This window comes from Ambystoma mexicanum, chromosome 6p, assembly GCF_040938575.1.
Source record: "Ambystoma mexicanum isolate Mex_15411 chromosome 6p, UKY_AmexF1_1, whole genome shotgun sequence".
Taxonomy (NCBI): domain Eukaryota; kingdom Metazoa; phylum Chordata; class Amphibia; order Caudata; family Ambystomatidae; genus Ambystoma; species Ambystoma mexicanum.
In genome coordinates, this window is record NC_090935.1 from 1,410,204,627 (window position 1) to 1,410,232,163 (window position 27,537).

Below are 27,537 nucleotides of genomic sequence, written 5' to 3' on the forward strand. Positions count from 1 at the left end.
TCATGCATGGGAACCAGGGGGACACATGTGACGGAGTCATCATGCCAGGGGCTGTCTATTCAATATCAGGTATTTTTGGTGTGTGACATGGACAATTTTCTTCCAACGTGACATGAATGTGGACGTGATTTGCGCACTTCATGTCAAAGATATTAATGAGATTGAAGTGTGCTTTTAATGTTATGGGGCACACACAGTTTGGCAATCCAAGAGGCACATTCTCAACGTGTTTTTAAGAGCAAGCTGGATTACCCCGATTGCATCATTGAAGGCCATCAGGGATGTGGCTTTACTCTGTGTGTTCCATGGGGGTTGGTATTCATGTGAAGTTGGTTTTTACTGCCTAGTTGCCTACGTCCTGTCCCTGTGCACTTTGGCCTGCTAAGGGAATGGGTGGTTCCTGTAGATGAGAGGGAAAGTCCTCCTGCAGCTCTACTGCTATGCCGCAGCGTGTGGTAATGTTATGCAGGACACAACATGCCACAATGAGTTTGCGTACTACAAGGGGGGCATATTGCAATAACCACCTGATTGGTCAAGGGAGTGAAAGTGTGACTTAAGCACTCTGAATGTGCGTTCCACTATGCCCGCAGTGGCTATGTGTGCTGCGTTGTAGTGCGCCTCACCTCGGGGGGGATGGATTCCTGATTGGTGTCAACTGGAATGGTGACAGAAGGTAGGCACTGTCCCCTGCAAAGGAGTAAATGGTTATTTATTGCATGTATTGTCATTTTGTGTGTTTCTGTGTGTCATGTGACTGCTTGTGTGTGCGTGATAGTATATACTCCTCCTGCCTTTTCTGATGAAGGTTTTGGAGGCGTTGGTATCCCCTCTGCTTTCCACCTTTCTGGAATCCACTCAGTTTCTTGATGTATTTCAATCAGGCTTTCGGCCGGGCAGAGGCAAAGAATCTGTGCTTAACTCAGTGATGACCTTATGTGCATTGTTGATCAGGGCGGTGTTGGAGCAGTCCTGCTGTTAGATCTGTCGGGTGCTTTCGACACCTTCGATCACGCACTTCTGATCTCCCGCCTTTTTGAAGCCGGTATATCTGGCCAGGTTCTTGAATGGTTCACAACTTTCTTGACCGGCCGCTCGCATTCAGTGTCGCTGCCTCCGTTCTGCTCTGCCCCGGTCCTTCTATCCTGTGGTGTCCCTCAGGGATCGGCTCTTTCCCCCATTTTATTTAATATCTATATAAGATATTTACCGTCTCTGATTGAATCTCATGGGTTCCGTTTCTATTCTTACGCGGATGACATCCAGATATTGGTCCGTTTGGACCTGACTAAACCAGAAACAGCAAAGAGGCTAAAAAGGTGCCTGGAAGAGCTGGGTATCTGGATGTCATTGAATTGGCTTAAATTGAATGGTTCCAAAACCGAAGTTCTGGTTGTGGGTACAGCCACGCCACAATTGTTCTGGACGGCCGACTTCTGGCCATCCACTTTAGGTCCCCTCCCGATACCGGTTCTATCCGTCAGGAATCTGGGAGTACATTTCTCAGCGACCCTGACCATAGTTGAACAGGTGGGAGCAGTTTGTAAATCAGGCCATTTCAAACTCACGGTCCTTCGGTAAGTCCTTCCCTTCATTCCTACGGCCAGCCAGGCGCCGGTAGTTGGAGCTTTGGTCCTAAGCATCCTGGACTACTGCAACTCATTATACCTGGCCCAACCCAGTTATCTTATTGGGCGCATGCAGCTACTCCAGAATGCCGGCGCTCGCTCCATTATCCGTCCTCCATTTGGTGCCCATATGACACCCATACTGAGACAACTTCATTGGCTTCCTGTTTCCCAACGGATAGTGTTCAAATCTATGTGCATGGTCCACCGAGCCTTTATGGAAAAGGGGCAGAATATTTGCAAATCAAATTCACTCCCTATCAACCAACTCGCACCCTTCGATCTCTTATCGCCTGCTGGCTAACAGTTCCTCGGTTCAGGGTAGCCGTGCCTTCTCTGTTGCTGCCACTGAAGCATGGAATCGCCTTCCCATCGCTTTGTGAGATATCTGACCATCTGGCCTTTTGGCGCAGATTGAAAACTCTGCCTTTTTAGTGGCCCTACATGATCTTGCCTCACTCTCTGCTCAGCGCCAAGATGCCTGCAGGTGTACGTGCGCTTACATAAATGTCGTTAACATAACATAACATACTCAACCACAAGCCAGCTGTTTGTAAAGGTTCTTGATGCAAGGGCCTGGTATATGGGGGAATACCCATCATGCATGCATCCTTGGGTTGCAGCGCTACATGGGTGCAGTCGATAGCTCCCAAGACCTGGGGGAAGTGTGCAAATGCGTAGCATTCCTGGCACACTCTCTATCTTTCCTGCAGTGTGCATGACATGTGAATGTGCCTATGCACATGTGCTAGAGTGCAGCACAAGACCTGGTGGAGTCACTTTGATTGTGTGGGCTGTGATCATCTCTGTGTATGCTGGAATGATACTGTGGCCAGGGAGTGTAAAGCTGATAGCAGTTTGACTAGAGGTGGCACAGCCTGCGAGCACATGGTGGCTGATATCAGGTCATTCGCTCACTCTCTGATCAGGTCTAGGATGACATTGGGAGGGAAGCAGTATCTTCCATGTGGTATCTTCCGTGAACCTCCTCATCTGGTGTCCCAAATAATGTTGTCCGTGGATGGAATATTCCGTCCTTTCATGTAGTAATGTAAGTGCTAGCAATGCAGAATTCGTCATTGTGCCAATCGTATGTTCATTGTGGTTGCATTGCGCTTTTATGAATGACCATTTATTGTGCGCACTGTGCTTTGAAACGGGTGATGGTAAGATTGCAGGATAATCTGTCTCCTTTGGAGTTATCACGATTGCATGATTACTTCTGTGAATAAGCTTTACTTAGCGATAATTGGGCGTGTTTGTTGTTTGCATGGTGCCTCCCTCCCCACGCCAATGTTCTGTCTCATTTTCTTCGTTTAATGAGCATTTTGCATGCTTTACCCCCTTTCTATTCTTTGCGCTGGCCCCTCCCGCGCAAAGTGATCGCACACTCTGCTAAGTGGGGAGGGCCACCAAAATCGATCTGTGAATCGAAAATAGTTTTTTAGCGTACCACAAAGTGTACTCTTACAGTGCAGAGTCATTACGCTCATGCTAAACATTGAGCAAATGAGGCCCTAAAGCTCAAAAAGAATATGGATAGCTGAATTAAAGATGGGCCCTGATGTTGCAAGCTGAAAGGCTGCAAGGACAACCAGAAGGCCTTACAGTGATTCATTGGGGATTGGCATAGTGAAGTACTAAGAAGTTTAGTGGCTTGAGAGGTGAGAAAAGGGAGAGCTTTACGAAGATTACGTTATAGTTGAAATCAACAATAATGGGCAGTGTTGAAAATGTTGACGAACCAAAAATAACCCCATAATGAAGGGCAGAAGAATGTATTGAAAGTAGCGATGACGAGAAGGAGAGAGCAGAGGGAGGTAAAGGTGGAGGAAAAGTTGTAACCGGAAAAAAGAGAGCTTTCCTTTCAGAGGCTTTAAGATTTAGAAAGTGGGAGTGCTTCCGAGATTAAGGAGAAGGCAAGCTGTAAGAGTAGAGTGAAAAGCATTAGTGAATGTAGGAAAAGAGAGAAATATTTGGGAGTCATCAGCAAAGACACGATACATTGCACAGATACGTCCAATCAGAAGTGGTCCTAAATTCCAAGGGTCCCTAATTTGCAATTTTTTACTTTTCCACTACAAAGTGCAAAGTTAAGAGTAATCGGAGGAAAAATCATCTTAACTCTCTAATTGTACTCTACATTGATGGACAAATGTAAATGTCCGCCACAAAAATAATTGTGGAAAGAAATATGAATGGATTATTTTTGAATTCGGCAGCTTTTACTAGGCAGTCATTTCATGGGACTGATTCTGTCAGAATCCTTTGCATTGCCACCAGCATGAAAACCCACGCTGGCAGTAAGACAGGCGTTTTTGTCTGGTGGTTTGTGAAACTGAGGTAGACTATTCACCAAATCTGACAAAAAAGCATGGTCAGAAAAGTAGGGGATAAGTGTTTGCCACCACTTTTTCTGGTCTGATTCAACCAGAAAATGACCCCCTCTAATGGTGGCAGCACCCAGTTTTGTGTACTACCTTTTTTTTTAGTACGAGCTAAAAGCTTGTCTTATTTTGGTCATTAAATACATCCATGGCCTGCATTTTATGTGCTCCATATTCGAGATTGCCTGAAATAATTGAATTCTACCTGCTGTGTTTTTATTGCCAGCAATAATGACCCACGGCGGTATTTACTGCCATTGTTAGCCCAGAAATGTGTGTTTTACTAATATACATTATTTCCACCTTCTATAATGAGGCCGGTGTAAAAGGACAATGACAGCTGAGGCTATCTATAGCGCCCAAATAGAAATGTGCCCCTGTTACTTATTCTGAAAATCAATATTATCCATAATAAGGTTTTCTGTACGGATGCAAAAGTTGATTGCCTCATCACAGTAAAAGAATATTCTTCGGTTCAAATTATTTAAAAATATTCACCATAAGGTTCCCTCAAATTTCAAACATCAAAAACAAGTTCATCAGCTTGTAAAAATGCATTTGCAGATACAATACTCAATGCTCACAGGCACACTGATTCACAAGCTAATTACCAAAATAAATGATGCAATGCTGTGTATCGAGGAAATAAGTTAATTAGCACAGTAAACACACAAACACAGACACACAAAAAACACACACATACAAACACACACGCACACATCCCTACACTCACACATAGTAACAGGCATGCACCAGTCCAAGCATGCACAGTGCATTCACGTGAAATACCCGCTTCCGCCGTGCAGTTGCCAATAGTGGCATCCAATTGTGTATACATGTTTCTGGCTTCTTCGGCTGAGGTGCTTATCTTCCTTCTGATAATTGTAATTGTGCATTGTTATCATGTGCTCTTTTTATTGTGGCTGTATTACTACACCTCGCAGTCTATCAAAGCTGGGGACAGCAATTTCACTGCAAATGGCTGCCTCTAAAACGCCGTATTTGCATAATTTGATCATATGTCAAAGCACATTAGTCAGGAGATGAAGAAACCTACTTTATGTTTCTTAAGATGCAGAACCGGCAGCCTGTTTCCTGCAAGCCACCATCTCACCAGGGGACAATAAACTTCGCTAGGAAGTAATGCTCCTGCGGTTATATTTTTTCATCTTATGGGTATATCAAAATTAAAAGGTCTATTACAGATAACAAAGGAAGCAGATGTCTGGGGCCCACAACAGATTTCAAATTAATAGCATTAATTGCCATTAATTAGTTGAACCCCAAGGGGGAGACCGGCGTCATAAATACGTGTTTATTTATGAAGGCTGTTTTTTTAGCTGCCTTTTCTGCCTAGGGAACATTCTGTTTGTCCTTGCACGGGCTCTCTTCAACATTGTACATAAGGCCAGTTATGCATAACATACATAATATAGAAACGGCCAACCAGACCCCCAGAACAGGGCCGTAACTACTTGTGTAATCTGGTAATAACTCCATTTAGCATAAAGGTTTCATTTGTCAAACCCTTCCATTGCCCAAACCTTGTGCTAAGCCGAATGTGCATGAGCAGCTGCGGTCTGATCGGGCTGCAGCTAAAACGACACATGCGGCCCAGAAGCAAACACGGAATACATACAATGTTTACATCCAGTTGGGTTTATGGGTTTCTACAATTCGCATTAATCAGAGAGGCATTCAGCATTTGCTGGGCCGCATGCATTAACTAGTGCTGGGTTCGCAAAGCCAAGGCAGAACACATGCATTGTTCCCGCAAACACCTAACCAACATTAGCAATGTATCAAAGTAACACTGCTGTCTGCAAATAGAACTAAGAACTGTAACGTGCACCTTACGAAATCATGCCCACTACAAGGGGTAGGAGACTGAATCTGGGCATGCCATGCTTGTTTTGCAAATTATAAGGGGCATTTACAAATGGTTTTGCAAACATTCATGCAGTCTGAAGACATAGAATGTGTTCATGATGTATGGTTTATTTCAAACCTTTATCATGCATCATGCATTTCCTACTCTGAGGTAATTTTAAAAATTAAGAAATTACTTAATAGGGCCAACCTTAAGGTGAAGAATGGATTAGGTAATTAATTCAAATGCCCCCTTCAACAATTTCAACAGACACATTGTAACCATTGGATTATCTCCCTTGAGGAGAAAAGTCAAAATTGTATCCACCTCCATCAATTTACGATCCTCAATTAATTTACTCATACTCTAGTTCTTAGATCCGTCAAGCCTCGACAGAAAAGTCTCACATGTTTTAGAGTCTCTATTCTCTCTGTAGTCAAGCAGAATCTGCATCCCGCAGTGGAGGATTTCCAGGAGATCTGCAATAGTTGGTTTGCTGGAAATAAATCAAATCTGAAGTGTAGAAACTGGTTTCTAAACCACACGTTGGGAGCCTTGCTAAGATATTTTGGTATCACACCCGGTCTCATTTCTGAGGGCTTTCAGGAGACGATGTAAATTTCTTTCCTTATGGGTTTTGATCCAATCGTCTCGCCATACCTTCATCTTCACCTTCCTTAGGAAGTCACTTAGTTCTTCAAGTTCAGATTGCAGATCCTCTTTAAAGAGCCGACATCCATTAGACCACTGCTCCATTAAGACGTTATCGGCTCTATGCCGCTTGATCTTCAGAATTTGGTATGAGACTGCCGGTAAAGGAAGCATACACTTCCGATAGAGGACCAACCTTTTCTATGTTGCCCCTGCTTGTAACGAAGTGAGCCCCAGTTCATACCTAATCAGCGCAGTCCAAACCAGGTTCGGGAGACTCAAGATTCTCCTCCAAAACGGCACCCTCCAATGAAGGCCAAAGGGTATGAGGAAATACTTCAACTATGTTAGAGAGGGGACCACTTTAAAGTTATAGAAGGACCGTATCGGCAAGATAGAGAACTTGCCATACTTTTTTATGGATCCTCATGCCTTGTCCAGTTAGAATTTTCAAACTAGATTTCAAGGACATCTTGCAGGGTTGATCGCATCTGCTGTTATTAATGAGAGACCTTAACTATGTACTCTGGGCAGTCTTCCTCAACCGTTCACGACCAACATACCAGTTGAACAAAGGCTTTGATCTATTACTTTGTGGTCCCAAAACCATGATGCTTGTCTGAGCAGAGTTCATTGATAAACCGCGTTGTTCTTCAAATACCGGTTGAGAGCAGATAAGGTCCTCTGCTGGCCTATAGTAGTTTTATTGATCAGCACGGGATCATCAGCGTAGAGCATTCTTGTCAGTTTCTCTTATGCAATGTTCGGGGGGAACGCTCTCACCATGTCTATCGATTCCCCTACATTAGACAAAAATAGATTGAACAAAGTCGGGCCTAATGGGCACCCCTGTTTCAGGCCTCTGAAAGTGTAGATGGGAATTGTCAGCAGACCCCCAGTGTTCAATAGCACTTGGATACTTGCGGACTCATAAAGAGGTTTGATAGCCGCCTGTAAACGCACCAGGCAATTCCAAGATTCCATTTCTTTCCAAAGGTGTTGGTGGACGATGCTGTCGAATGCTTTCCTCAAATTAACAAATGTCAAGTAGATCTTTGTGTTGCTGTTAAAGGCCTTCCCTTTCAAAATATTCAGCAAGAAGAGGTTCAAGTTGGTTCCAGTAACTTTAACAAAATCTGGTTGTCTTGCTTCCTCTCTCTTTGCTTTCTTAATCCGAGTCTGAAGTTGTTTTAGAAGGAAGACAGCAAACAACTTGCCTAGTAAATAAAGTAGGGTGATTGGTCGATAATTGGACGGATCCGTCCTATTACCCCTCTTGTAGATTGAACAATGTTTGCCCTTCTCTATGATCTCGGGATCTCGCCATTTCTCATTATCTGGTGAAAAAGGACCAAAATAAAAGGAATCCAGAGTTCTGGGGTATGGTTAATCATGGTGTTAGTGATTCCATCAGGCCCAGTGCCCTAGAATGGTTGGCCTTTTTGATAAGCAGCTCCACATCGAAATTATCAAGTGGGAATGACCATGCCATGTTACATTTGCCAGTCATCGATTCCTTCACACCTCTGGTTCAAATAGTTGGGATAAAAGTCAATCCAGGCTTCTTCTGCAACAGCATTTGCCAGAGAAGCTGAACAGAAAAATCCTCCCTCGTTAAGCATCTGCCACATAGTCCTTACATCCTGCATCCTTTTTAGCGAGGATTGCAAGCATATGTTCTGAATCCGCTTGCAGAAGTGAGGCTTTTTGAAGAGCCATACAGTTGTTATATTTCCATTTCCTTTTTTGACCAGTCGAGCATACTTATCGTTATCCGGATGGCTAATCAATTTTAGTTCTTTGCGCAGAATGTTCTTCTGTTGCTTCACTGCTGCATTAAAGCTATGCTTATGTGATGGAACAATTGTTGAATTCTTGCTAGGCATAACCATACATTCCAACAGAAGCGGCACATAATTCAGATCTTCCCCCCAGTGGAGTTGATTGGCATATAGTTTACCGATTGAAAAAATGTCTTGTTTTCTCAGCCTCAGGCAATTAGCCCCCTGCGTTGTTTCAATGTTCATAGCTAGGGTATCCGCTGTAGTCATTGTTTTCCATCCCAGGTCAGTTTCAGCAGCGCATTATCGCTTGCATCCCGAGGCAAAACTTCAAACTCGGAGACATCCGGAATAACCGAACTAGAGACAAAAACATAGTCCAGTATACTGGGGTTGAGGTTATTCGACCAGGTGGTCTTACCCGGGATGTCACCCATGGTTTGTCCATTCAAAATAGGCCAATCTTTGGCATTCAAAAGCTCTAGCACTTCTCAGTTCTGATTGATTGAGGAAATGGTCGATTACGCCAAGGTGACCACAAGTTATTGTTTGTCTCTATACCGGGGCAATTTAAATGCCCCCCTTGATTACAAAGTGAGGGTTGCAATACAGAGTTAGAGTGTCAATTGCATCGATACCGTACTTGTGAAGTCCTCATTTGTTATTGTCACCAGGTTCCAAAAGACGTTAAAGGTCAGGCCCTGTTAAACCTCCCTTCCTTCATCTTTCTCAATTGTAACAACCAGGGTCTGCAAAAAAGAAATAGGAATGGCTGCATCTTTTACTCTAATCCCTGTTCCAGTTTTCACAAAGGTGAGCAGGCCTGCAGAAGGGCGCCCTCTTGTACCTTTATAGGCAGGGTTGAGAAAAGAGGTATAGCCATCAAGGGTCGGAGGCATAGTTAGCCAAGTTCCTTGTAGGCAAATAACTTCAAAGAGACCCAAAAGAATCATTGCATCCATCCGCAGATCTTAAGAGCCCCTGGTATTCCAAAAAGCTAAGTGCCATGAAGTGTCTCATTGTTAATTGAAAGTAAGATGAAGATTTTTAGACTGGCCCAAGGGCTTTCTTACGTTGATTTTCCTTTGTTGTTGGTTATCTGGATAGTAGATTATACGGTTATTCTGGTCGTTCCTGTTCAAAGTGATTCACAATTCTCCCATTTGGTGCCTTATCTTATCAGTCTGGACCTCATTATAATTGGTAGAAATAGTTGGCGTTGTATTTGTTTTACACATACCCTCTCTCTTCACCACCATAGAGTGGTTATATCTCTGAAGTGACATTCCAGGGTCAGAGATCTTGTGCTGTGAACAGCAGCCTTCCTTTGGTATATCATTAAGATCTAATCCCATTGGCAGAAGTAGTTGAGCCACTTCTAACAGAGATGTTCTCACTCCATTCGATCTTAAATGTAGAATTACTCTGTCATAGCAGCTTTCCTTCAGAAACTGCACTATACTGATGTCATCTGATTGCAGGAAGCACAGGAGTGGGATTTGGTGTAAAAGCAACAGCACATTCGCCTGGTTCAAAATGAGGCCATCATCTGTTGACAGTGATCTGTCCAGAAGCAGCCTACAAAATCCATTTTTTTAAGTAAACTGTTCCTGAAGTCTGGTCGTGCTGATCTGCGTTATGTTATTACATTCCTTCCTAACTGGCCATTGTATGCCCTCAACATCTTGTTGGAAACCAAAAGGTCTCATTATATCCGAAATTGGGCCTGCCTGCATTGTTGCCGTTTTATTTTTTACAATCAGCACTTGTCGTTTTTCCTCGAGGGTCAGGAAAGGGCAATACATTTTCTTAATCTTCAGGCTTGGGAATTGATCAATAGGAATATGGTTAGAATCGGGATCCAGATCAGAACCATGAGGGTTAGCCATAGATTGAAGAGTCTTCTCCTGGGTTCTCCCCGAGTTCACATGGCAACAAGGGTGACTGAACAGTCATTATTTGTCAACACTAAGCTCTTCATCATCAAGAGTATAGGGGGCAAGATTTAATCAATCCATCATTGAATGATCAGAGATAGAGGCAGTTGCAAGTACACATTCAACGTGAACATTTCCACCTTTATCAACAGGAGCATCCTTTGTTAGACCTTCCTCTTCGGAAGCAATTTTCACCTCAGTTCGAATCATAGGGTGGCAATGAATCTGAAGATTTCTTATAAATGCAAGACATTATTTCCATTTCAATTGCTGGGCTTCAGTAGGTTTTTAGATTTTTTAGTTCTTGTGGTGGTTTTAGGTACAGAGCTGATGTTTTTCATTTTCTTTCCATTCTGGAATATCCAAAAAGTGTTTTTGATAAGCATGTATTTGTGGTGGATGGCTCAGGAAGTACAGAGAGAGTAAAGTGCTGGGCTTGAGCTGGCATGTCTTTGATCATGATGTTCCTGGGAGAAGAGATTGCCATCTCTTTTTCACTTCTGTGTATAGCCACAGTAAAAGGTTGAATGTGAGAACCGATTGGAATTACATTTTTAATACTACGAGCAGTGTCATGTGTATCATGTGACATTGCATTGGCCTGAGGTGAAGACAGTGCTATGCAGTCGTCATCTACAGGATGGTTATCAACCATAGTATGTCTCACAGATGCACCCCCTTTCCTATTATGGACCAGGAATTTAAGTTGAAGCAGTTTCAACACAGAATTCAGTAGAACTTTTGTGTCGGCTCTCTCCATGTGCAAGGCATCCTGCAGCTTCTTCTGAATGATGTTTGCAAATTCTGCCTCATGGTCAACTCTAGATTGCAGAGACGTAACAAATGATTCAGTGAATATGATTTTGGAATTAATCATGGCGAGCATGGAAACCTGGTCTTTCGCAATTTCTTTCATCGTCTCATAGAGTTTCAAATAAACGGCCAGTGAGTTAGTAAGTGCCATCATCATGTTGCATTAGGTCTTGAATATCGAAGGCAAAGAGCCCTGTCTTGCTTCATCTGAGGCTTGGGCGGGAGAATACTGAGTCCTCCAAAGATTGAGTCTCTGGGGGGTAGGGTGGCGGTAGAAAAGGGTGGGTTGTCCAATTCTCTGTGGAAAAGGAGATTAAAGGCAGAGAGGACTTTACAGGTAAGGCCTCCACTTTGCAATGTGTTACATGAAGCAGTTCAGACAATACATTATTCTCACTTTGTAGAGGGTGTAGGATATTTTGTGTAAATTTGGGATCTGGCGGTATTTTCTTACCCCAAAAGAAGAGTGGTCGTTTAGTAATACTTATCCTCGCGTTTAGATTGGATTTAGCCTCATATCATCCTAGAGACCATACCGTGTTACATTATATTGGGGAATCTAGTAATATGTACTACTGGCAGTATTTTGTGGTAATAGGTTACTTAGTGGTGAGCATAATTTTCCTTCCCTACATTATGACCCATCATACACAAAACCTTCCTTACTATTATAATATTCTTAGTGATCTATAGAGAGCCTTGGGCCTACGCATCCAGGGACACCAAACACTTTTACATAGAGTGCCCCTACAGCCTGTGGCTGGTATCACAGGTTTATCTACACCAGTGATCTATGCCCATAGACATTGCTGGCTCATGGACCTCCAGCAATATATATATTAGAATTCCCCAAACAACATGCAAAGGGGAACACACACACACACTCCTATTTTAAAACAGCTTATTCTGTTTGTTATTCTATCTGCATGAGCAAAATGGCAAACGCATTCCCAAAGAGAATAAATCTCCCCTGTGTCAAAATTACATTCCCAAGTGCAATTAAAAAAAACTACACCATCTGTTTTATATATTATTTGTATTGCATACCCATATCCTTCACAATGAAATCTTACCATGTACCTGCATTGTTATCTGTAATACAAGAAGAGAAAAATAAATAGACAGAGCAAAATTCACTTTGTAACATTATAACATGATGAATGAAATGCAGGGTATTTCTTTTGCCTACAGTCCCTAAATCATATTTTTAGACCAGACATTCATCAAACAACGGCACACAGTAACCTCACTTCAACCGTGGGTGCTTACCAAAAAGATTTGCAGCTCTCTTCCCCACACGACCTTCTTTCACTCCCCTCAGAAGAACATGCCCAGTCAGCATGAATTGCCTCTGTAATCTTGGTGTCTGAGATGCACAGCAAAACTTCCAAGCCAGTGCCATTGACACCAATATCGTCTGTCTCCCAAGCCCAGTAAATACGAACTCCCCTCTCTCTCTAACAGTCTTCCCCCAGAAGAGCTCTGCCCCTTCCCACTTTGCCTACGTAATAAATCTGCAGACACTTTACTCCAATCAATTAATTTGCATGCTTACAAGGTATTTCAGGGTTATGTTTTTGTTTGGGACTCACCTTGAATAGTTTTCCAGATACTAAAAGTAAAGTATTGTAGTATAAGAAGAGTTTCTGTGTTTATGAAGAGCTTTTGTAAAATCCAGTAGTAGTGCCTGGTATTCCAAAGAAAAATCTCTTAGGTTGGCTGTATTTAGGCCTATGTCTCTATCTGGTGGCCAGCCATTGTAAAGAATAAGAATTAAGCATGACAAAATAGATGGTTTCCAATACATAGTCACCTATTCACAAAACAGTGTTCCCCTTTTAAAGTGGGTGATATAAAAACCTAATTGTACTGAGTTCAATGTGCAATTTATAAAATCCCTTTGAACATTTATCCACATTTAAAACATTAATATCCACGCTGCCACCAAATTATTCTCATTTAAGAAATATGGGTACTTTTAGAATGAACATAAACAGTTAAAATATGCACTTATAACACCTGAAGTTGTAAACAATAGGTCACTTTTAAATGGCATCCTGGGACACTGGCTCCACAGTAAATTGCAGACCAACATGCTCCATATTATACAAAGAATTATATGTACCCTAAACTAAGCACATAGTACTGGGTTATATATTCAATAGGCCTAATAAATTGCAACACTCAGGGGGTTATGTTCTAATGAAGTGGTGCGTTCAAGTAAAGCATAAAAGCAGTTTATGCTTTCCTTTTACGCTCCACTTCATTTTACAGCTGTCCTGGCAGCAAAGTGCATGTAGCATCTCTGATTTGCTTTCCTCCTCCTTCTCAAGAGTGCACTACAGTTTAAGCCTGAATGAGACATAGAGTGTAAAATAAATGGAATCAAATGGATCATGCCTCACATTAGCACCCAATAATAAGGAGGCAGATTTAATTGGGATCCACTATAAAACACTGGGCCTCATTACGACCCTGGCGCTAAGGGGTTAACGGCAACGTAAAAGGCTGCGGCGCCGTTAACCACTTAGCGCCTTACTACGAGGTCCCTTTGCAGAACCCGATCTTAACGGCTGGTCTGGACCAGCCATTAAAGTAGGGACCCGCAAAGGGACCTCACAGGCAATTACGGTACCGTAATTGAAGCCTTCCCCATTCCCATTGAGCCCTATGGGGCAAAAATGGGAATGGGCAAAGGCCATGGGGAAATGGGGAAATACCGCCCTGCCAACCTTGGAATGGGGCGGTATTTCCCAATTTCACCATGGCGGACTTGTTACAACACTGGCACCAACCATGGTGCTAACAGCGCCATGGTTTAGCGCTGGTGTTGTAATGAGGGCCACTGTCTGCAAAGCGTATTTGTAGGCAATGTTTTATTTGTCAAAAAGTGGAGAGTAAAAGTAAATATTAAAGGCAAAGGTTTCCTTGCTTTACTCTTTACCTTTACACGCCACTTTGAGAGTGTTAGAAAATGCATGCTGGTGACCAGCAACATGCAAGTACAATTGTTGTTGGTCCTCTGCATGCAATTACCATTGAATGAAAAATTACCTTAACTGACTTCTGGACCCTGTAAGAGAGCTTTGTCACTTGACAGGTACAGGTTAGGGATAGATACGACACAAGAGTTTTTAAGGTTGACACAGGGAGACTTTACAAACACAGTGTAACACCAAACCCCCCCCCCCGTCGGTGCCCCTTGCCCAAGTTCTTTGAAAAAGCAGGGGCAGCACACAGACTCTCAGGGCCAGCCTGTGCCACGACACATATGCAGGGCACATGATGATCATTCTTTCGCTGAGGCACACTGAGCATTGCAATATGTGAAAGATGTACATTTGTAAAATCAAAGTTTACATCTTTCACCTAGCATAGAAACAAGGGGGTGGCCCCTTGTTTTATCCGCCAACCACACGTATCATCCGCCACTGTGCACAGCAGTAACATTATTATGTGCATGCCAGAGGTGGAGCCAGCTTTTAGTGCCAGAAGTGTGGCAGCTCCTGAGAGGGGCACCTGAATTATAAATTGTTCAAGGTCAGTGCTGACATGTCAATGATTTTTGTGAAGGGACATTAACATCTCCTACAAATTAATGTGAGCGACCAAGTGTTTAGTTTAGTTTAGTTTATTATTTCTAATGTGCACCAGAACCGGGAGCAACAGGGCGTAGCAGAAAAGGATATGTTCAAGTTGGTTACATGGCCAACAGGCCGGCATATATAAAATCACATCAGTATATACAGAGTAAAATTACATAATTACAAGAGAATGCACTGAAGTTACAGGGGTGCATGAAGTACAGGACAGAATAGACAGTGGCAAATCGATATATACAATGTGGGTTACGTGGTTGAGTGACATAGAATAAAGGAAGATGCAGCGCATTTGGAGAATTGACCAGGTGGAATGTACTCCATGGGCAAGGGATTGGAAGCAAAGCCTCGGGAGGGCGTTGGACTGGGTTTTATTTGTCATTTTCTTTTAGCCAGTTGGTCAAAATCTGTCTGAATTTGGCATATGGCTGGGGGGCTCTAATAACTGGAGGTAGGGAGTTCCATAGTTGCGCCGCCTTGACTGGGAAGCTATGTCCCCCAATAGTGGATAGTCTAAATCGTGGAACTTGGAGGCAGTTGGAGTTAGCTGTTCTCGTCGGTCTGGAGGATGTTTTTTTGCAAATTCTGTCTGCAAGGTAATGTGGTGCATTATTATTGAGGCACTTGTGGGTAAGGGAGGAAGTTTTGAGTTTATAGGAAGCACCAGGTAATGAAGTTATGGTTGGGTTCTTGTCCCGAAAACATTTTTAAAATAATGGTTTTACATGGTCCATTTTACAGCACTATTTCTGAGATACATAGGGTAAAAAGCCATACAATTTACAATTGGTCCTCTAGGCTAACACACCAAAAGATCCAGTAGCTTCATTGTACCAACACTACAAGGGAGTATTTTACAACAGTCTCATTAAACCTGTATCAACAGCATATGTCAGCATTGCCACTATATGTCACCTTCATGAATCTGCAGCCACAATCTATCTTAGCAAATAACGGTCACTGTAAATCATTTTCGAGATGCTGTGGCCACAATCTATCTTTGCCAGTTAACGGAGTTTCAGGAAGCTGCAACCCCAATCTATCTATGCCTGGAACTGGAACTGTAAATCACTTTCACGAAGCTGCAGCTACAATCTATGCCAGTAACAGGTCACTGGAAATAACTTTCATGAAGTTGTAGTCACAATTTATGCCAGTAATGGCCATTGTTAAAGTGTGGGCACTCATTAAAATACTTGATGGGAAGTGACGTCACAAGAAATGCACATATTATAAAGTGAAATATGCAAACGCCTTACAATTGGCCTTTGCAAAGGAAGTGCCCAGGACATGTTATAGTTTGCCATTCAGAAAATGAATCATCAACACCCAAAAACAACTCATGACAGTAGATTTGCCATTAACATTGCTGGCAAAATATAAAAGGCACACACGTTTCAAACCCAAGAATCTGTATGTAATAGCCCCTTTAGAGCACAATCCCGATATGACATAGTTCAGAGTCCTTTCCATTGTTCCTCATGTGGCGACTGTATATGTTTCTGTCGGGGGAAGCCAACAACCTGGTTTTGAACCATGGCTCAGCTGGCATTGAGCACCAAATCATGCACTTAAACTGAAGCCTACTTTTCTGGTTGTTTTTATATTTCACTACCAGACTCAAAAACGCTGAAAAGAGTGGGTGGACCATGAATGCTGTCTACCTCTGGATACCCTTCACCTGCCCTTCTTAATTTGTGCTATTACCAGTAACAGTCACTATAAATCACCTTTATGAGGCTGCAACGACAACCTATGCCATTATGGTGACTGTAAATCACTTTCGCAAAGCTGAAGAAACAATCTATGCCAGTATGATTAAAACATGCACTTATCTCTCTTGCAGGTGTGCACACACACAATCAGATACTCTCTCACACACACGTATTCACACACAAACATATACACATATGCATGCACATTCCAAATCTTAAACATGAACACTCACAAACAGGCACAAGCACACAAACATATGCACATATGCAAACACAATCCAAATCATCCACACACACATCAATGCACACACACACACATGCGCACACAAACACTCTCACACACATTCAAATACTTTTTTTGTTTTCACTCACCTTGGTAGTTCAACTTCACACATTGCTTTGTTGTGATCTCTGGTTCAGGACACGGTCAGGGTAATGACAGAGATGTGCTCTGCTCTTCTGGAGTTAGTCTGGCTGATTTGCGGACAGGCTCTTGGTTGCTTATGACAAATCATCAATGCTGAAGGGCCAGACAGTGCATGGGCATTTTTTAAAGGCAGATAGTTTGTTGCTTGCACCTGTTTCCCTTAAAGACAGATTTTAAAAAGAGTAGGCAGATGCTCAGGGGCCCTGCCGGTCATGGGGCTCATAGGACACCCATGGAGGCTGATGGTATGTTCCTTATGCCAGTGCATACGAAAAACCTGTAGGGGCGACCCAAGTGAGAACTAAAAGTATATATTTTTGGATTTATTTGCAGTGTTCAATATAGTGCCTACTACACCCCTCAAGGGACAGAATACAATATATTGTGGTCAGAAAAGAATTTTTGGGAATCTATGCAAATAAATCTAGGTAAATCCCAAACAGAAATAATAAAGAAAAAATGAGGACCTGTCAGATTAAAAAAGGGTACAATCTATTCCTCAAAATCTAAGAAATCTAAGATTTTGAAAATGAGTATTAGGCCGAGCCTGAAAGCATCCACTAGAACAGTGCAACCCTCACAACCCTAGCAACCCTCACTACTCAAATTTGACTTGTTTAATATTTTGAGGGTAGTGGTACAAATCAATTACTGACACTGTTACTGCTTGTTTTTATCAGTTGGCTTGATTATGGATTGTGTAACATGTCAGCAATAACACTCCCTTATTGTGAATAGTGGTGTTATTGACACCACTTACAACGGCAGTAGTGATGCAGGTGGTAACTTCATATGCAGTAATACTGACACTTTCCAAAGAAGTCCTATATAAGTGCAGAATGGGGAGCAACACATTCCCATAATCAGGCAGTGAATTACAATTACCAATTGCAGTAAAGACAGTTCAGTTTGACAGTATATCTGTGTTAGTATTGCCAAACTCATAAATGAGACCCATAAAACAAAGATATAGTTGAACGGTGAAATTGAGGGTGAGTAGATACCATTTTCAAAACTAGGGTATTTCCACAGAGAAGTTGCAATGTGGTACAAGGGCATACTATCGTTGCATAGTGTGACACCCTAGAACTAGCTTTCTAACCAGTACCACTAAACATCCCTCATGATTTAGAAGGATTCTACAGGGCAACAACAAGATGCATCATATACGCTGTGGGAATAAGGCTGTTGCTTCCCCATTGTAATGAAAGGATCAGCTAATGGATTCAAAATGTTAGGTTGAATCGGGTAGGATATTAACAGATATTAAAGCAATGATTATTGCTTGAACCAGAAGTGAAACCAGAAGTGAAGCTGCTCAAGGCTAAATGTATTCAGGAATTGAGGAAAGGTCGGTGTCCTCTTTCACAAAAGTAGGAACAATAGGAAGATTGTCAATATACTATGACGTCAGTAGTGGAAAAATAATGAGATGATTTACAATGGAAAAAAATATACCTAATTGCTCTAGTGAGATAAATTATTTATTCATTTATTTATTTATTTACTGATTTATTGTGATGAGTTCATATGAACCTTTCACAGGTATTGATGACATGCTATCATTTGAAAATGCGTTATAATAAAAAAGATATTTATTGAAATAATTAAATAAGAAATATCATAAAATGCATGCATTTTAAGATCATGATTATATTCAATCTAAAAACAACATATACAAAAAAATCAAAATGTTTCATTCAATATCATATCATCAATTCTCAAATGTATATTTTCAATAAACCAGATATGATGAAGTGCAATGTGCAGAGAGGTGTTCCCAGAATTAAGACAATACACCCAAAATCCATGCTCTTGATAGTATCATATTCTCTGACAAAATTCTCTAAGGTACACATATATACTACTTTAGGAACAATCACAATAACGTGTTTGGCTGTTTCTAAACATGACTTAGCTTACATGTCCAACAGCTTCTTTCTTCAGTAGGTAACTTCAACTGGATGCCATACACTGTTAGAACCAGAAGCTGGTTGATACACAGCATTCACATTATTTGTATGTACGGCAGGATTAGGGATTTGCATTAAGTGAGGTTGCCTGGTCTTATATTTGTGAACTACAAAAGAGACTTTCTAAACTTTCTCGTAGGATTTTAACTTAGTTAAGTGAGCGTAGTTCTGATTACAATCCCATAGGTTGATTTCCTTGTTAAGTGCTAATTTATGGAGGGAATAGTTTTACCCATTTACAATCTCAGGTTCTCAGTCAATGAGATCAAACAGTTCTATGTTGAAGTCTTGAACATTTCGGGATATACTGGTAAGATCAGTCCCCGAATGTCCCCCAATCCTAAACAGCAACTGCCATTTCGGAGAATACTTGGATTTAATATATATAACTCCCCTGCTTTTTTTAATGCCTGACTACGCAGCGATATAAGTCCCAACTCCAAACTAAGGAATTCCATGGAGGGTAATGGGGGAAAATTAAGAATTGTATGCCAACTTTTCCCTTCAAGTCTGTTCATCCAATTGATATCTCTTAATGACAGGGTGCCAAGCCATACAAAATAGCCAGACAAAAGCTATGCTTGCATAGGGCAAGAATTCTTTCAAGGCTATAGCCGGCAGTCTACCTTGCAAAGTTTTGAAAGAGTGCACTAAGCTGAGTCACCCTTATACTTTTGTTATAATTACTTCAACATAGTCAACCAACATACTCCTCTCGATGACTGTCCACATGTTCAATCATTCTGGCTGGAGAGGCCAAAGCAAGCCTATTTATGTTCTTACTCGCGAACAACATGTCCTTTGTCTTTTCCATGTTTATGGTAAGGTCATTTTGAACCGCAAACGACCATAGTTCCTTTACGGTTATTAACAACCCTGTATAAGTGTGGTCAAGAAGAACCAGGTTGTATATGTTAAAAAGAAATACAATGGGCCCCATTCCGAGTTTGGAGGTAAGTACCGGACATTACCGGCATGGTACAAATAGCATGTCCGAGCTGGCAATAGACCGCTAAAAGCGGCCTATTACGACTTTGCGGGTACGACCTTTGCGCCATGCCGGTAATGCACCTAGCACCATGCTGCAAAAGTGCCCCACAAAGCCCTTACTACCATCAAGTGCACCGTACATAGCACTACCACCATAGAGTAAAGCGGCAATAGCGGTGACGGTAAATAGCGGTGACCGTAATCAGCGGTCACCACTATTTACGGTCACCGTTAAATAGCGGAACCGGAAACAGCGTCATCACATAGGAACGGGAAGGAGCACGGCGGCCATCTTTAAAAACACAATCCATTGCCATCCTCACCACACAGGACGCAGAGCCATTTACTGATTACAGACATCGACCGTCAACACCAGCATCATGCCGAAAGCACCAAAAAAGGGAGCTGCCCGCCTCAGGAAGGAGCGCTTCAGCCGGGGTGAGCTCCAGATGATGGTGGATACTCTCCACGAGCATTCAGACACTGTTTTCAGCGGTGACATGCGGAGGGTGGCGGTAATAAAAAAGAAAGAGATCTGGGCCATGGTAGCACAGAAGGTGAGCGCCGTGGGCAACACCCCCCGCACCACCAAGGACTGCCGAAAACGGTGGGACGACCTGCGGCTGAGTGTGCGCAGCATCCTCTCGGCCAACAGAAGCCAGGCCCTGGAGACAGGAGGAGGGCCAGGTTCCCCCATGAAATTGATGCCGTGGGAGGAGACGTGTGCGGCCATGATAGGCCCAGAAGCCATTGAAGGGTTTGGCGACATGGAGTGCGGGGCAACGTCATCCGTCAATGGAAGTGAGTGTCCAAAGTCAATACTGCCAACGCATTTGTCATGAAAGTCACTGCCAAGGGCTGGGCAAGGTGTCACGTCATGGTTGGCCAAACCCCCCCCCTTTAAATTATGCCAAAACAAGTGAGACCCAGGCTAATGCCAGATGCAAGGCTGTAACCTTTATGGCACATACCACACGAAAAGGCCCATTCCGTGAGGCACACAGGGCAGTTGATGTAAACAGTGTGCATGTGAGCCAGCACAGTACCCGGCCAACATGAGTGACACAGACATATGCATGCATTTACCATCCAAGCATAGATTAATGTGCTGCTCACCACCCAAATGGCCACAACCCACTAGAATCCCATTGTGATATTGTAGGCATGTCCAAATGCTGACTCTCAAATCATCGCTCATGCCGTCTCTCTCTTCCACCCCTACAGGCAGTGAGCATGACAGCGAGGACCAGGCAAGCAACGGACCCAGTACCTCCAGGGGCAAAGTCAGGGCCACACCACCGGCTCCAGCAAGGCCCATGGAGGGTGCACAACCGCCACCCCTACCCCATCCTGCATTGGCGCAGGACACATGCCCCACGCCGCACTCTGAGGAGTCCAGGGTGGCTGGGGAGAATGCAGCCACGTGCCCCCTCGATGTTCCCAACAGCCCCTCATCTATATGCAGAGTAACTGAGGAGGACACTGATGAGATTTTCAACACCCCTGATGCCCAAACCAACCCCCAGGTGTCATACAGTGACTCCGGTGAGAGTGATACACCAGGGCTTGCAGGGCAAGGAGCTACACTGGAACATGCCAGTCCTGTATCCACTTCCCTTACCGAAGCACCGGAAAGACATGCAAGCCCAATTCCCAGCGGGCCAACCACATCTGCCACATCAGACATTGATGCAGAGCACTCTCAGCAGGTCACAGGCCTCATAAATTACTTCAACTGAGACAATCGGGAGGCAGGGGAGGAGTGGTGGAATGAACTTAGGGCACTGGGCGAGGTCATCACAGTCAGCACAAACCGGCTCTGCGAGGTCCTTGGCCGGATTGCAGATGCCCTGGAGGCAGCACCTCCTGCACGACAACCCCAGCAGGAGGACACACCGTCTCAATGCTCCTCCACCCAGACCTGCCCGCTCTGTCGCTCACAACGTGCATTGCGCTGCCAGGACATGGTTCCCCCTGGCTCTGGGAGCGCACAGTGACAATGCTGGCATACACATGTGGCCTACGTGGTCCCTATGGCACGGGTGTGGGGTTGTTGTGGGGGGAGGGGAGGGGGTGAGGGTGTGTTTGGGAGTTGGGAGGGAGAGGAGGGCGGAGGATGTCTTTGGGAGTTGTGGGGGGAGGGGTGGTGGAGGGTTTGTTTTTCACGTTTGAACATACTAAATCAATACACCGGTTGTACATAAAAAAAAACAGAGTGGACATTCATCATTGCGCATGTGTCATTTAATGTTTCACAGAGCGTAGTGTACATGTATCCCCACACCCAGTGCCCGATGTCCTGACATCCTCACACCCTCTGCTGACTTGTGTATCCGAAATATTGTCCAATCAATGATTGCTGCACGGCACGTCCCTCCTGTGCATCAGCACCGTGATGCTGTCCTGCCACTTCTTCCTCCTCCTCCCCTTCATCATCATCAGGTGGTAGCAGCCCCATGTCAGGGGGCAGGGGTACATTCCGATGGATGCACATATTGTGCAGCATTACACATACCATGGTGATCTTGGCCACCTTCTCATGGCTGTAGATAAGTGCCCCACCCGACCGGCTGAGGCAACGAAAACGTGCCTTCAACAGGCCAAAGGTCTGCTCAATCACCACACGTGTACGGGTATGGGAACGATTGTAGTCCTCCTCGTGCCTGTTATGTGGGTTTCGGACAGGGGTCATGAGCCACGGCTTCAAGGGATAGCCACCATCACCTGCAAGGGAGGGGAATGAAGGTAAGTGTTTGTACATTCATGGCGGACAACTGTACTAGTCTTACATGGCAGCAGGGAATTTGTGCCCATACACACATGTCCATGGATGCATTGGCCCCATTTCTGAACCCGCTATGTGTCCTGTACAATGGGTTGATGGAGTGGGTAGCATCCTAAGGAAGGGTTATGGTGTGCACTCACATCTTGTTGCACGTGCATCATATATTCATGCAGCAGTGTTGGAGTGAAAAACATTGATGTGTTGTGTTCTGTGAGATTTGGTAGTAGGGAGTGTTGGCTGTTGTCAGTAGCATATTTGTACCACGCTGTGGTATCCCTGTTAGGCTCAGTTCAATGCACTCCCAGGGATGACTCTCCGGTGTGGTGATATGCTGGAGGCAGCGACATAGTGCATATGCAGTGCATAGTGCTAGATGCTCTTACAGTGTGTGAGGGCCACCGATGAGTGGTGCATGTGTTGTGGGATGTGGCCTGGTCACCTGTTAGTCATGTAGTGTTAGGTGTTGGCCTTACTTCATCACTGTGGGATTTGTTAGTCATGTGCCGTTTCACTGGCTCTGGGGCACAGTGTTCGGTGAGGTGCACATCGTGCACTGGCGCCAACATTTCCACCCAGGTGGAGTATGCAGGCACCCACCTCACAACCCCGATGCACTGCCATGGCCCAGTCAAGCAACTCACCAAGCAGCCAGGTACGTCGTCCAGCATGTCGCTCCATATAGCGTGGTAGCATGGAGTTCCGCAGGACCAAAGAGTCATGAGTTGATCCTGGATATCGGGCACAGCAATGTGTGATGATCTTGCTCACATTGCATACCATCTGCATGTTGATGGAGTGGTATTGCTTGCGGTTGCGATACGCCACCTCCATGGCATGCAGGACCACCAACTCCACGGGTTATAGGTCAAAGGTTTGACTGCAAAGGGTCCAATGACAAAAGGTTCGAGTCAATAGTCTCCAAAACAAAAGGTTCAAAAAAATGTATTTTTTTTAATATATATATATATATCTTTTTGGGGGGGGGCAACCCCTGTTTTTGTGGTAAAAAACATTTTTTTTTTTACCTACACGGAAACCCAAAAATAAATATATAAATAAAAAAAAATTCAAACCTTTGGTTTTTCGACCCTATTGACTCTCACCTTTTGCATTTGAGCCTTTTGTAATCGATCCTTTGACTGGACACCACTCCACGTAGGTGCAGTCAAGGGCACGTATACAATTTGGCATGCCTGGCAGTGCATGGAAGGCAACCTTTGTATCGAATATCTCCTGGGGAGTCCGTGGTAGGGATATGTAGTCCCTTGTGTGCTTGAGGAGGGCATCCAGCACTTGGTTCAGTGTCTGGGAAAACAAGGGTTTTGATATGCCATGCATGTGCCCCACTGTGTGCTGGTAGGTGCCTGTGGCAAGGATGTGGAGCACAGACCCTACCTTCAGTAGAGGGGGGATGGCGGTGCATATTTCTATGAGGCTCACTATGTCTTTGTGTATCAGGTCCACTATGGTGGTGATGGTGTCACGGTCAGGCAGATACAGAGGGGATCTGCTCTGGTGTTAGGTTGAAGGGGGTGGCTCTGATGCGAGGGATTGGGGCGGCCAGTGTGCTAATGGTGGCCACACTGGTGGGGCATGCTGGGCCTGTCTCACCCTCCTTCTACTCCTGTGTATCCTCTGTGGTGGGGGCTGTGGTTGTTGTTGCTGCTGTTGTTGCTGTTGTTGCTGCCTTGCAAACAGGGCCTCCAGCTCCAGTAATGCTACTACTATTGGTAGCATCTTGGTTTGGGATGGGGTGTGGTGTGTGGGTGTGCTCCTTTTGTGCTGTGCCAGACTCCATTGCCTCCACCTGTGCTGATTGTGTGCACATGTAGCTCTTGGAAACACTGCTCAGGGTTCTTAACACGTTCTCGGAGATACCGGTAATTACTCCATGGCAGTATGGTACTTTTCGGGCTTCAGGAGGCCGGTATTGTCATGTCAGCATTGCTTAGGATCAGCGCCGGTTTACGGCATGACGCTAATACCAGCATGGTGTGTCGTGCGCGCGACCCTAGACTGCTATTTACGGCATCGTACTTTACGGTGCTGTAAATAGTGGTCTGGTTGGTCAGACTAGCCCGTAGCGGTAAGCCATACCGGTAATCCTTTACCAGCATCCTTTTTCCCTTACCTCCAACCTCGGAATGACCCCCAATATCTTTGCCTCCGATCTTAAGGGGACAACTTGCCACAGTACGTAGTCTGGTAGAATGGTCGGCGCGATACAGATTACACAACAGGGGAGACAGCGGGCAACCCTGCATGACTCCGTTGTTGGTAGGCACCAATCCTGAAAGCTGGCCTTCACTACTCATCCTAACTTGTACCTTGGTATCATTGTGAAAAGGTTTGATAATATGTAGTAAATCTACCGGGCAACCCATCCTCTCTAATTTATGCCAGAGCAATCCACAATTGACACAGTCAAAGGCAGCCGGTAAGTCAACGTAGACTGCATATAGTACAGGGCTCCCTTTTTTATCTGGCCACAGAGGACACCCTATCCAATAATCTTATGTTATGTAATGCAGAGGAGCCTGATTGAAAGTTGATCTGAAAGGATCTAAAATACAATTTATTTCAGTCCAATTTTTCAATTCCTTAAGTGCAAATGAAGTAAAAGGCTTCCCCATCATGTCTAACATTGATAACAATCTATAATTGGGCAGAGATGTACAAGGGCCTTTTTCATAGATTGGAATCAGGATAGATTATCGCCATGACTCAGGGATCGATCGACTACTACAAATTTACCATGAAGTTCTTCAGACCACACTTTCAGATTACTCTTAAACACCACATTTGCCAGTCCCTTTAGACCAGGCACCTTAGAGCTTTTTAGTTTGACTATTGCGTCACGATTCTCATTTAATCTATGGTTTTTGACCAGTGATCTCCACCTTTAATAGTAGTAGATTAACTCTGTTCATTTATATTCACGTTTTTAAGAATATGGCTTTTCCAACAATCCTCACTAATGTTATTATTAACTAACTTATCCTTAGCCCCCTTAGCAGTTTCCAGTAGTTGCTACAAGGGCCTAGTTTTGCGTCCTCTTAGGACTGATATCACCCGCTGCCATTCTGCATTTTTAAGCAATTGTTTCCACCATTTTACCCAGTTGCTGTCATTTTTCTTAATGGTCTTTATATGCACAGCCAGGCTAATTGATGGCAGTCTTGTCTTTTGAGCAACCCAAATTTGTTTCTGCATAATCCGTTTTGCATCCCTTATCTCCTTGTCATATTGCTTTCCACCTGTTTTGCTGTTAAAAACCACACAGTGACCTTTGCTAACCTCAATATTTGATGTAATGCATTTAAACCAATTTTCATTGAATCTGCTGTCAACCCTTGTAACATGACCAAAGGAGGATTACCAATGCTGCACTCTTCACAAGTTTGGCAGTGGCCTTGCCGGTAAAACCTGGCAGGCTGCAGCCAAACTTGCAATTTTTCCTGCCACCTGGCAAAGGGGAAATACAGGGCCAATACAACCCTGGCGGATCCTGTATTTCCTCATTGCCAGGGGCCGCAAACTTTTACTCCCCATTCCCATTTGAGCCCCACCAGGCTCAATGGGAATGGGGAGGCCGGATGCACCGGCACCATTCAGAATGGTGCTGGTGCGTCCGACATGCTCTGCTCGTAGGTGCCGGTACGCCTCCCAGGTCCGACCTGGTGGGTGAAAAGGCACCCGCGAGCAGAACTCATAATTTCTCGGTCCGGTAACTACGGTACCGGCAAGCTTACCGTTACCATAGTTACCGGCCGGAAAACTTGTAATGAGGCCCTTTGTGTACTTTAAGCGCTTCATGAATTCTGCCAGAGTTTTAACAGCATTTTAATGGCAGACTGTAGTGTATTCGTGCTGGTAACAAGACAAGACATTCGTCTCACTTTCAGCTCTTGAGCATTCTGTGTCATCTGCATCTGCCTACTGGGATTCAATCCATGAGATGGGATTTACTGGCCTCTGCCACCCATAATATCCCGGTAATACCAGGTAATATCCTGGTAATACCAGGATATCGGACGGCAGAGACGGTAAGTGAAGTTTGCAGCTCCTAATTAGGGCCGTAGGGCCTCATTATAAGTTTTCCGGTCTGGGAACTACGGTACCGGTAAGCTTGCCAGTACCATAGTTCCCGGACCGGCAACCTACGAGTTGTGCTTGCGGGTGCTTTTCTGACTGCCAGGTTGGACCGGGTGGGCAGAGCGGCACCCGCCAGCACAGCATGTCGGATGCACCGGCACCATTCATAATGGTGCCGGTGCATCTGGCTTCCCCATTTCCATTGAGCCCTATGGGGCTCAAATGGGAATCGGAACAAATAACGGCACCCAGGAATGGGCAAATACCAGGTCCGGCAAGGCCGAAAAAAATACCGGCGGCAGCCGTGCCTACATTACCACCAGCCTCTTAGTCTTGCCATTGACTTCATCAGGCATTTTTGTTTATTAATTTCCAGCAGTAAAGGTAACACAACAAGCCTCTAACAAACAATTGGTCTAAAGGCTTACCTTATGTTCAATTAGCCTTGAGACCTCTCCACCGAGCTACATATACAAGACTGTCAGTTCACTATATGATGCACTCGACAGACTTGAAGATGCTGTATTCAATAAGGAAAAGGGTATCCCGACCTGCCAAACCTAGAACACAGCTCAAAGGGCAATGCCCTTCAGTCACTGCTAGCACCAACCTTTTGCAAAGACTCACAGAGGGGTTAGGCGAGATCAACAGAGCAAATATGCATCCGAATAAATATGTATTTTAAAAAATTACTGTGCACAAACCTCACAATGGCTCTGAAAGCTGTATGAATGGGCACCTACCTCACGCTGACCGGACCAATAAGCCAAAGGCCAGCGGCCAGCCAAGCATCATCCCATTCAACCTTCCCGGACTAGGGATCACCGCCGCCGCCCTACAACTTGAATGTACCAGTCTGCTGGAGGGTGTAGCTATACAGTGGTAC